Here is a 12556-nt window from a genome sequence, read left to right on the forward strand (position 1 = left end):
TGGGCCAGTAATTTGATTTTATTATTGATGTTATTCCTTTACATGTACGTTATAACTTTTTTCAAAAGTGTCGGATCACTTTGCGATCTTTGACAGTTTTTCAGCATATCCTAGGCTATACTTCAACGTCATTAGTTAGATCGTTTTAGACAAAAATAAATCAATTTATGAGAAAAATGCAAAAATGCACGTTTTCCCATACTAAATTTCATACAAATTTCAATCGCAATGCGAAATACGGGGAAGCAATCAATCGCTTCCAAATTTTGCACAGTTGTTTTGGACGCTGAAAGGAATCGAAAAAGCTTTTTTTCAAAAAAATAATCTAATATGCATGGCCGCTACCTCTGGTCAAATTTTCAAGAAATGCGGAAATCCTTCGGTACGAAATCGCCCGTTGTAATAAAACGGTGACTTTCATCTCCTCTAAAATGTTTCACGTCGCCTTTGTGGTACTAAATATTGCCACGATGCCCGCTGCAAAGCTGTTGACTGACCCGGCTGGCCAGCTGAAACGTTGGCTCGAGCACTTTGGAAACCTTTTTAGAAGTGTCGGTCACGCCACCAACATCTTAGCACAGAAGCTCCATCATTGCAGGATAGAGAGACAACCATCCGTAGCCAGGGTTGCCACATTTAAATTTATATATTTTTGTGAAAAGAAAAATAGGTATATCTTTTTTTATCTGTATTAATACACAGTGGGGAATATGCACGTGAAACGTTGAAATTTTTTTTTTATTTTTTTTGCGCAGCTACCTTATTTGTATGAGCTATGTAAATCTATTCTAGATGACTGCTCATAGTTGATATTCTCCTAATAAAAAAAATTACAGTTTGAATTGTTCCAGAAATGGATTAAATTGGTAATAACTTAAACAATCTGCTAATAGCTTATCAATGGATAGTTTTCAACAGTTTTTAGGCATTTCAATATGCATCATTGTAATAATTTCTATATATAATGGGTTGATATTCGGCATTCTAGTAGTATATCCTGCCCACCATATCCTTCTGGATTTGCGAGCACGTGGCTCACACACTGTTATCTACTACAGAGCGAAAGATTACCTTAGCCCTCGTCATTCGAAAACTCCAAGTATTTGTTATTGTTCTTTGAGCTTGTTTTATGTTTCATTTTTAGAAAGGACCACCTTATGAGCGTTCTGCTCATCTCATTCTCCCGCGCAGAGCTATGGAAAATCATGGATGATAACGGCTTTCCTAGGAAGCTGACTAGACTGATATTGCTGTGTGCATTCGAAACGCAAATATCAAATGCATGAACACCAAATGCGGTAAGATTTTCTAATGCCACAAAAGTTCAGCCTATTGGACGCAGTGGCTTAATTTCCCCAACAGGGGAGAAAAAAAAAGATTTTCTAACAAGTAACCCGATGTCAGTGGGAGCATTTACATCCTAGGTTGGCGGTGGTTTTGGATATGGTTGCTAATTTTCCTTTGGTAACACTACTGTGTTACCGCGTTTGCAGCGCATTTGGGCACTGTTTGCATCTTGAACGCACACAGCAATAAAAGCAACGATGGGGGGTGTGCAAAACTGCGTAAGGGTTTCGGGTGAACTATCCAGTTCATTCGAATCTCGCCGGGGACTGCGACAAGGTGACGGACTCTCATGCCTACTCTTCAACATCGCTCTGGAAGGTGTGATGCGGCGAGCCTGGCTCAACAGCCGGGGAACGATTACCACAAAATCCGTTCAATTTGTGTGCTTTACGGACGACATATACATTATTGCCAGAACATTTGGAACGGTGACAGAGTTGTACACCCGCCTGAAACGCGAAGCAGCAAAGTACATGCTGGTAGGCGGAACCGAACTGTCTGGGTAGTAATGTTACGATAGACGGGGATATCTTCGAGGTGGTGGAGGAATTCGTCTACCTCGGATCCTTACTGACGGCTGACAACAACGTGAGCCGTGAAATTCGGAGGCGCATCATCAGCGGAAGTCGGGCCTACTACGGGCTCCAGAAAAAACTGCGGTCGAAAAAGATTTACCCCATGTACAAAACGCTAATAAGACCGGTGGTCCTCTACGAACACGAGACATGGACCAAGCTCGAGGGGGACCTGCAAGCACTCGGAGTTTTCGAGCGACGCGTGCTAAGGACAATCTTCGCCGGGGTGCAGAAAAACGATGTGTGGCGAAGAAGGATGAAACAACGAGCTCGCTGCACTTTACGGCGAACCCAGTATTGAGAAGGTGACCAAAGCCGGAAGGATATGATGGGCAGGGCATGTTGCAAGAATGCCGGACAACATGTCTGCAAAGTTGGTGTTCGCGACAGATCCGGTTGGCACAAGAAGGTGTGGAGCGCAGAGAGCGCGATGGGCGGATCAGGTGGAGCGTGACTTGGCGAGCATCGGGCGTGACCGAGGATGGAGAACGGCAGCCACAAACCGTGTATTATGGAGAAATGTTGTTGATTCAGTTTTATCTTGAACTTGTTGTTATACTAAATAAATGAATGAAATGAATCAACATCTCATTCTCATCTATCTCAGCTTCTTGCGAAGCTCACAGTGGAAACAATTTCCACTGATGATGCGTGATCGTATTTTACGGATCACGTAATTTACAGCTGAGGTTATATAGACCAGAGTCCTTTATGTAGTTTTATTCTCGAGATACACAAGTTCAAAATTTCTAAGAATCATTGAAGTCGCCTAACGGGAAAACATAAACCAACCCATTCATCATCGGATAATAACTCTCTTGAACGAGTACGAAAAAGAGAGGAGCATGGAAGACGGTGCAATACATTTTCAGCGGCATTAGCAATATTTACTAATCTATGAATAGACCATTGTGCATTCAAGTCTTCTGGCCTCTAACCAAATTGCTGGGCGTTAGTTGATCAAATTACGTTCAATTTATCTATCTACAGCTATTTTACATGAAGCCGACCAATCAGTAGGTCGGCTCCAGAGGCACGTTCGACCCAAACGAATGTCTTTGATGATACGGAGATGAGAGTCACAATGAACCTGAGTAAAGATAACAAATTGATAGCACATAGTACGTTATCGAAAATTACGTAATCATTAGTTCAAGTTGATAACTAATTATACTATATTATATTTTGTTCAGTATTATATTTAGTGAAATGAGACGGCTGTTTAATACCTAGCTGGTTTTGTTATCAATCAGTAGCCATGCAGTTCTATTTCATCGTAAAAACTACTTTATCAATATTTGTTAAGAATTTTTAGAGCCCACCTGCGCCACCTAGCGGACAAACCTACAACCAACTAGTTCACTATTAGATAGCTCTTGATGTCCTGATCGACCTTGTCGGAGTCAAAATTCTTCTATGTAGTCTGATTCTCTAGATACAGAAGTTCAGAATGTTTAGAGCTCACTAGCGCCACCTAAAGGATAAACCCAGAACCAAATAGGGTGACAATGGGTATTATCGGCAGGCTTGTTCTCTTTGTCATGGGGGGTTTTTGTCAGCCAAATTGCCTGAAACTTGGCCATATAATTCAGCTTAGTTGGGAAGGATTTGAGACCAACTCTGAGTTCAATAGGTTTCAAAAAACCCACAAAGAGGAAGGGAACAAAACGGCCGAGAATAGGTAATTTCCCCTAGTTCACTATCCGTTAGCCCTTGATGTACTGATCAACTTTGCCGACGACGAAATTCTTCTATGTAGCCTGATTTTCGAGATACAGAAGTTCAGAATTTGTAGGGCTCACTAGCGCCACCTAGCGGATAAACCTAAAATGAACTAGCTAACTATCCATTAGCCCTTGATGTCCTGATAAACTTTGCTGAAGACGAAATTTTTCTATGTAGTCTGATTTTCGAGATCCAGAAGTTTAGAATTTTTAGGGCTCACTAGCACCCACAGGGCCCACTTAACGGATAAATCTAGAACCAACTAGTTCGGTATCGGATAGCGCATGATGTCCTGATCGACCTTGTCGAAGACGAAATTTTGAAATTCTTCTATGTAGTCTGATTCTCGAGATACCGAAGTTCATAATATTTAGAGCCCACTTGCGCCACCTAGCGGACAAACCGGATTCTCAAGATACAGAGATTTATTTTTTTTAGAACTCACTAGCGCCACCTCACAAATAAACCTAGAATCAACTAGTTCACTATCGGATAGCTCTTGGTGTCCTGACCAACTTTGCCGAAGACAAAATATTTCTATGTGCTCTGGTTGCTGAGAAACAGAAGTTAAGAATTTCTATGACTCGCTAACGCCACCTAGTGGATAAACCTAGAACCAACTAGTTTAGTATCGGTTAGCTCTTGATGTCCTGATCAACTTTGCCGTAGACGAATTTTTTCTATGTAGTCGTATTCTTGAGATACAGAGGTTTAAATTTTTTAGGGCTTACTAGCGCCACCCAATGGATAAATCTAAAACCAACTTGTTCACTATCGGAAAGCTATTGATGTCCTGATCAACCTTGCCGAAGACAAAATTCTTCTATGTAATCGGATCCTCGAGATACAGAGGTTTAATTTTTTTAGGACTCACTAACGCCACCTAGCGGACAAACCTACAATTAACTAGTTCACTATCGGATAGCCATTGATGTCCTGATCAACTTTGCCGAAGACAGAATTCTTCTATGTAGTCTGATTCTCGAGCTAAAGAGGTTTATTTTTTTAGAGCCCACTAGCGCCTTCTAACGGATGAACCTAGAACCAACTAGTTCACTATCGGATAGCTATTGATGTCCTGATCAACCTTGCCGAAGACAAAATTCTTCTATGTAGTCGGATTCTCGAGATACAGAGGTTTATATATTTTGGGACTCACTAGCGCCACCTAGCGGGTAAACCTAGAACCAACTAGTTCACTATCGGATAGCTCTTGATGTCCTGATCAACTTTGCTGAATATAATTTTTTTCTATGTAGTCTGATTCTCAAGATACGAAGGCGACAGTATTGGCAATGGCTGTTGACGGAACACCTGTCAAAGCACAATGTTTCGTGATCACTAGTGCCACCTACTGGAGCGAATACGTACTAAATTACGTACTATCGAAGAGTCCTTGATCTTCTCAACAACTTTGCTGAAGACACCAGTCTTCCAAAATGCTTCATTTCTCCGCAGTTATCGCAAAAGTTACTGATCTATAAATAGATCACTGGGTGTTCGAGGCATCTGATCTATAAATAGATCACTGGGCGGAAATGGGTTAACGAGATTTTTAGCCCTAGGCTAGTTCATATCGGGACCCACGCTTTACTTCCCTTCTGAAGGAAGAACTCACATTTGGCGAGTTTGTCGGGAGCGGGATTCGATCCCAGGTCCTCGGCGTGATAGTCAAGTGTTCTAACCATCACACCGGGTCCGCTCCACAGACCCTATATCTGTATTTGGAAGCAAAAATCTGTATTTTAAATCCGTATCAACAATTATTGAGATAGAACCAAAAAAATCAACAGAGAAGCAAAGTCAATGCAAGCAATTATAACACTAACGGTCAATGTCACGTTGATGTTATTGTTTATAGCAATAACAAAAAAAAATGTAATATGTTGGCTCGAAAAGCTTTATAAATCTGTAGATGTTTTTAGAAAATCTGTAAAATCTCTGTGTTTTATAAGTTTTTCAGATTGTAATTCAGATGTAATTCTGTAAATACAAATTATTTATTGTAACTATATGGACTTGGCCGGCGTCGTCATTGATCAAACATGTATGAGCTAAGAATAAGTGGAGTACTTCAGCCCCTTATTCTGTTGAATCTTAGTGCAATGCATACCAGTTCAGATCAATCACGGAGGGGCAACCATTGACATGTATTAGTCAGATTTGATCGATATACAGATTCTTTATTGTAAAATATTCGTTAAAATATGGAAAATACACATATTCACGTGATCGAAGGATCAAATGTATTGCGCGCATTGAAAAGATCTAACAGACAGTACAAGAATTAAAACAATCCGTACAACTATTCCATTTTCGAAGTAAAGATGTGTTCGATCAAATTCCCTGCAAATGAATTCTTATGTATTCATATTTTTGCAATTGAGCACCATGTATTCTTTTTTATACTGGTCGTTTTAGAACTGGAACGGCGTACTTTTCACACTATATCAAACAATTAAATAATGGTTTTTAATGTAACTCATTTTGGTTGCATTATGAATCATAATGCAATTGTTAAATGCACAATCTGAGTTGTCACGGTATCATATTCTAGAAAATATTTTTTGACATTGCAAAAAACGTTGTATGAAACTCGTTGCATAACTCGATTTTTACAAAACTCGTTGTATTTAACCAACTCGGCAAATCTCGTTAGATAAATATACGGCTTGTGCTGTAAAAAATCATCATTTTGCAACTCTTTGCATAAATAACTACAATATGACAAATAATTCTGGATTTTGTAATGTTCAATGGGAGAGTCTTGTGAATTAAAATCAGGTACACATTAGTAGTTTATTTGAAATTCATGAAAACCAAGATAAAATTTCAAACTTCTCTGAACATTTTATCAAAGTTCACATTAACAAATTTACGAAAAAAAAATGTTTTCTCAAACAATAGATCTTCTCTTTCTTCTTTTTTGCGGCTCTACGTTCCTACTGCAACTTGGCATGTCTCACTTTAACTTAGTGTTCTTTGAGCACATCCACAGTTATTAATTGAAGGGCTTTCTTTGCCTGCCATTGCATGAATTTGTATCTTGTGGCTTCATGGTCGTGCGGCTGGTGTCACCAAGCATTTAGTCACATCATTCTGAGTGGCGCGACCGCGGGTTCGATTCCGGCCGCAGTTGTCAGGAAAAATTTTCAGCTGTGCCGCTGGGCGTTGCTTGTCGGAAGTGTTGAACGTGTCCGTGTTTAAAAGAACAGTGGTACACGAAGCAGAGGAAAGTTTCTGACCATAACGGGAATCGAACCCGCTGTTGGTTTTCACACGAAACGTTAATCGATTTGAATTGAGAAAACCAGGGGCGACCTCTGAGAATTAATTTCTGTAAGTGTAACTTTTCCCATAGTAAATCATTTGCAAATTTTGAACCGCTTGCAAATTATAGTTTATCCGATTGCGTTGAAATTTTGTGCAGTTCATATGGGACCTAAATGGAATCCAAAAATTCGACTGGAGCACGAATTTGGTTTGTGTCCCATGTTAATGTCCATCCGACATTAACTTTGCAGAATTTCTTTCTGATTTTGCTGATAAAACGTAGCCATTCGTTTTGAGGATTATTTTTAACCAGAGAATAATACGTTTCCATTAGACAGAGTGTAGTAAATTCCGTGTAAATTTGGCATTCCTTCGATACCAGTCCCTTCCCGTACCAATTATGAGCCAGTTCTCAATAACTAGTTGCAAGTTGCTAAATCAGGTTCAAACAGCACCGAACCGTTATGTTTCCGAATGAAAAGCAACAGACATTTATTTCGGCATCATGATTGACGCCATGGTGCAATATTTTCCAGACAATTCCGAAACCAGTTTGTAACACATTCTACTTCGAGATTTTGTGGATCAAGTATGTTGGAGGAGAATTCAACAAGTTTTTGGCATACTCGATGCCATCCAAAGCGTTCTTAAATTCTGGAGCCACCGGGGAAAATGGTCATTTCACGAACAATTATGACACCTGGTTTGCGACTTTATGGTATAGTAAATCTAGTATATTAGAGGATTATTCAGATGTATTACAGTAATCGGAAAAGTGAGCATATCCCAAACAATTCTGCATTCACCGCCTTGAAGTTTCGGAAATCTGAAACCAACTAGGTTCTCGAAACATACCGGATTGTGGCGAATATGTTAAAAAAAACCGTTAGGGGCTGTTCATAAACCACGTAGACCAAAATTCGGCCATCTTAGACCCCCCCCCTCCCCCCTCGTAGACATTTGTCCATACAAAAATTTTGAAATATGTATGGAGCGTAGACTTTGACCAGATCCCCCCCTCCCCCCAAAAAGTCTACGTGGTTTATGAACGGCCCCTTATCACACTTGTTTTATATGGTTATGAAGTTGAATGTGTCACAAGAATTGTTTGGCAAGTGACTTCTTCCCGGTTGGCGCCAAATCCTCGGATCATCCGGGATGTTGATTGATATATCGCGACCCTGGTTTCATAATAGTTTGGAAAATTGCCACTTCATCTGATGGTTTCTTGTATGGGGGTAGTAGTTAATAGGTCCAAAAACATCTGAATCGATAAACTCAAAAATTTGACTGAGAACTCTTTATTGTATGTTTATTATTTGTGCTAAATTTCATAAAAATTGATGCACTACTTTTAAGGACAAGGTATTTGGAGTACATAGCTCACAATTTCTAGAGCACCGTTTTTTAGAACCGTTGAACGTATATGGATTAAAATGCATCACGCTATTGACAACCACTGAACAATTAGCGTGATGCATTTTCATCCAAATCCGTTCAACGGTTCTAAAAAACGGTGCTCTAGAAATTTTGAGCTATGTACTCCAAATATCTTGTCCTTAACTGTGGATGAAAAACAAACTGACGTGGTTTTAAGCATTTTGTACAATCGTGACCAATTTTCATTCGCATACTAGATGGTTCTTTTACGCTACAGTTCAAAGTTCTGTGAGGATAATTATGAAATTTCGTTAGCAGTTATGATACTTTTTTTTTTTTTACTTAATCGTTTATTAAAGGCTCATGCGCCATCGGGCATAACGGAGCCGAATTCAATTTGAAACATTTTTACAATTTCATGTTTGTGTCTTATTTACTAGGTTAGCTTTGGGGAACCGTAAAACTCGCGGTTTGGTCGAGGTTAGGGGGAACAATAGTTTTTAAGGAAGGGGTGTGATAATGGGGCTTTTCGTTGACTCTCTGCAGCATGGCGTGACGTATTTGCTGCTGGTCAAGCGTAGAGTGGACAAACAACCTGCAACGATACAAACAAACGGTTTTCGAAGGGACACGAGGTGGACAAGTGGAACAACAAGACGAGGATATCAAACGAAGACTTCAGCTTGTTTCAAGAAGTCGTACACAAGCTTCATGTACTCAAGATCAAGTTTACCCAACACATCTCTAATGTCTTCCTTTTCTGGTTTCCCTCGGGCCCTGAGGGATGCACATAAATCGGATCTAGCAATACCGTACTCGGGGCATTCCCAGACAACATGGTTGATATCTTGATAACCTGCACCACAGCTACAGCGATTGCTATCTGTGAGCCCAATTCGATAGAAGTGCGAGCCCAGAGAGTAGTGATTGGACATAAGTCGACACATTATCTTGATAAAATCTCGACCCACGTCCAACCCCTTGAACCACGCCGTCTTCGATACCTGTGGGAGAATTGAATGTAACCACCTGCCCAATTCTCCTGCATCCCATTTTTGTTGCCAACTGACCAAGGCATGCTGACGAGCAATCGAAAAAAAATCATTGAAGACGATATGACGGTCATAAATATCGCCTTCCATAGCGCCCACCTTGGCGAGTGAGTCCGCTTTCTCATTGCCCGGGATCGAGCAATGCGAAGGGACCCAAACCAAGGTAATGTTAGTTATGATACTTATAGAGACACTACCTTGCAAAATTTCATCAACTTTTATCAATTGGTTTGAAAACTACTGGTGTTGATAGGAGTGAGTATTAGTGAAAATTTTTCGTGTTTTTCATGTGCGATGTTTGCCTATGCGTAACTTTTAAATTTCTCTACATATTTTCATAAAATTTACACAGAAAGTAGTCGATTATGTGTATATTATGCCTGAAAAATTTGATGATTATTGATATAGTACTTTCAATAGTACAGTCGAAGCAATAAAGGGTGCAGACTAATTGCTCTTTGAGGGGCTAAAATCACGTTCAGTCCCAATACATGCTTCAACTATAAAATTGTTGGTTTTCATTGAATCAGTTTCTGATCACGAATACCATTCTGTAATCCGTTATTGTTAAACTATTAAATTATCTAAAAGTCATGGAAATTGCATTTCATAAAATTTTAAATAAATCGATGTTTTTTTTAACTGTGTTTCGTAGCGCAAGAGATACATTCTGAAACGGTCATTTTCGGCATTACTAAATATACAATTTCAGGCTCAAAATCAATGTTTTAACTCAATATGATATCCGAGAGTTGAATTTCATGATCGAAACTTTTTTTAAAGTGCTCGTTTTCAATAAAATATACGACTTATTAATACACTGAAACCTCCATTTAAGTCGATGAATGGCTGATCGAAAATATTTTTTACCATGCAGGCAATGACAAAACTATAGACTTTTATATTTTTTAACACTTCGCATGACAAAGGAGATTAAATGGAGGTTTCAGTGTAGCAGTAGCCTTCTAGTCTCTCAAGGAAGTTGGGGTTATAACGGATTTTAATACAATAGCGCATTTAGTTCACCATTAGACTATCGCACAAGTTTTCAAGAGTGCGAAAACGTAAATAAAAGTGCGCGTTTGTAACAAATCAACTCGGTGTCTTCAGAACACATACTCAACATAAATCAAAGAAATAGTGCGCCGAAGACATCAATCGCGAACTTTTATTAACGTTTTCGCACTTATGAAGACTGAGTGCGCAGTCCAGTGGTGAACTAAATGCGCAATAAAATGTTTAACTCAAACAGTACATAACTAGTAATAATTTGGGCAGGGACCCTAAAATTGAAAAGTGATGGTGTTTCCAACACAAACGAACATTGATCACTGAGATGATCAATATTACCCCAAAACAAAAAAAATGGAATGAAGCCAAGCCTACTTAGACATGGTTTTAAATTTCAAAATACTTTTTCCAGTAGCTTAACCCATACTCACAGGTCCAGTACGTGTTTAAGAAATATAATTCCTTTAAAGGTTGCTTAACCCTTATGTGGTCGACAGGGTACCCGGGTACCCAACACCCATTTAAAATACACGGTGTAGAAAAAAGCAAAAAGTTAAACAACGGAGTTAATCGAGAAAGATTGAAAATTTTGATCAATGTTAACCCGGATTGAGGTTCTAAAATTTACTACAGGTTGGGGCCCGTGGCGTAGTTGGTCACACGTTCGCTCCATATGCGGATGGTCATGGGTTTGATTCCCAGCCCCGGCACTTGCAATTTTTTGTCAGTTGCTCTTCATCGAGAGCGGCTGACATTGACCCCCTTCTGAGCCACATGGCCCAACCGGACCCGGATACCTGCATATCGGCGAACTGCTACTCATAATGGACCCCCAATCGGACTGGAAACGAACAACGGCCATCCCTCATCCTTGTGCTCATCATTCTACCATGTATAGAGTAGAAAAGTGAAAGCAGCAGGAAGGCAACCATTTCGATAAAGTATAATAAAATACATCTAGGCGCTGTACAATACTGTAGGTGCAGCTGTCAATTGAAGTTCCTCACGTAGCGCCCAAGTGGACAATAGAGCTGTAAATTAGGTTAAGTGATTAAGAATAAAAAAAAAATTACTATCGTTTTTCAGATTTTTGAGGAGGTTAACCCGGAATAAGGAAAATATTTTACCATTAAAATTTATATAAAATTAAATAATTATACTGATATTTTGTCATAAAAATATATTAAGTTGTCGTTATATTTTCGTTCTCACGGCATCTCAAAAACATTAATGATTTACTGTGTCCGAATTACACATCTCAGGTTCTACATCGATGCTTAGAAGACAGATCTCGTCTCCTGTCTGTCATTCTACACGGTATACTACATTCATTGGCATGTACAGCACGCATGCGCTGTTGGGTGGCAAACTGCTCCTTTTCCATACAGAACCATGCATCCTCTGTCCAATGTTGACAATAACAGGCCAACTGAAGTGCAGAGTATGTAAAGGAAGAAAAAAAAAAACTGAGTTCCCGAGAGAGATCCTTGTACATCCGAACGAAAATGTGCTGGTGTAGCTACATTGCCACGGAGACACCGAGTTAGAGAGGAAAATGAAAAATGAGCACATTGTCAAAAGTGATTTCTTCTTTCTGACACATTGGAGTGAAAGCCAACAGCTTGCTAGTGGGGAACGACTAAGCAAAAAGTGATAAGATCGGTGACTGGCGCTAGGATTCATAGTTCATTCAGTGTAGGCTAGATGGAAAGAGTGCACCGCGAAAGGGGGTGGGTTTTTCTTCGCTTCATCCCGTATCGTGTTCAATGTTGAAAGTTCCTTTGTTGGCTGCATGGAAGAGATCGCTCCTATTATTATGGTACGATGCATGAAGCAGGCAACTATATTATGTGCATTCGATGGCTGGCATATTGTGCGGCGGAGTGCCTTCATTTAGCAATCCTTGCAACAGAACTTATCAATTATAGAGGCTTTTAATATGTTATATACCACTGAAATGGTACCGCGGCTCGGTAATGGCTGATAGTGAAGGGTAGCTCAATGGATTTTTTCGTCCTACGTCATTTAGTTTTAAACAGAGCTTGAAAGGTTTAAACTATTGGTTTCTTTTAGTTATCAAATGCAATTTAAAAAGAGTACAAAACTAAGAAGTGCACACTCTAGTATGTTAAAAAGCATAAGAAACTCATTATTTCTGAATAACTCAGCGACCCAGATCAATTAAACAAAGTG

This window comes from Aedes albopictus, chromosome 3 (genome assembly GCF_035046485.1).
Source record: "Aedes albopictus strain Foshan chromosome 3, AalbF5, whole genome shotgun sequence".
Classification (NCBI taxonomy): Eukaryota; Metazoa; Arthropoda; class Insecta; order Diptera; family Culicidae; genus Aedes; species Aedes albopictus.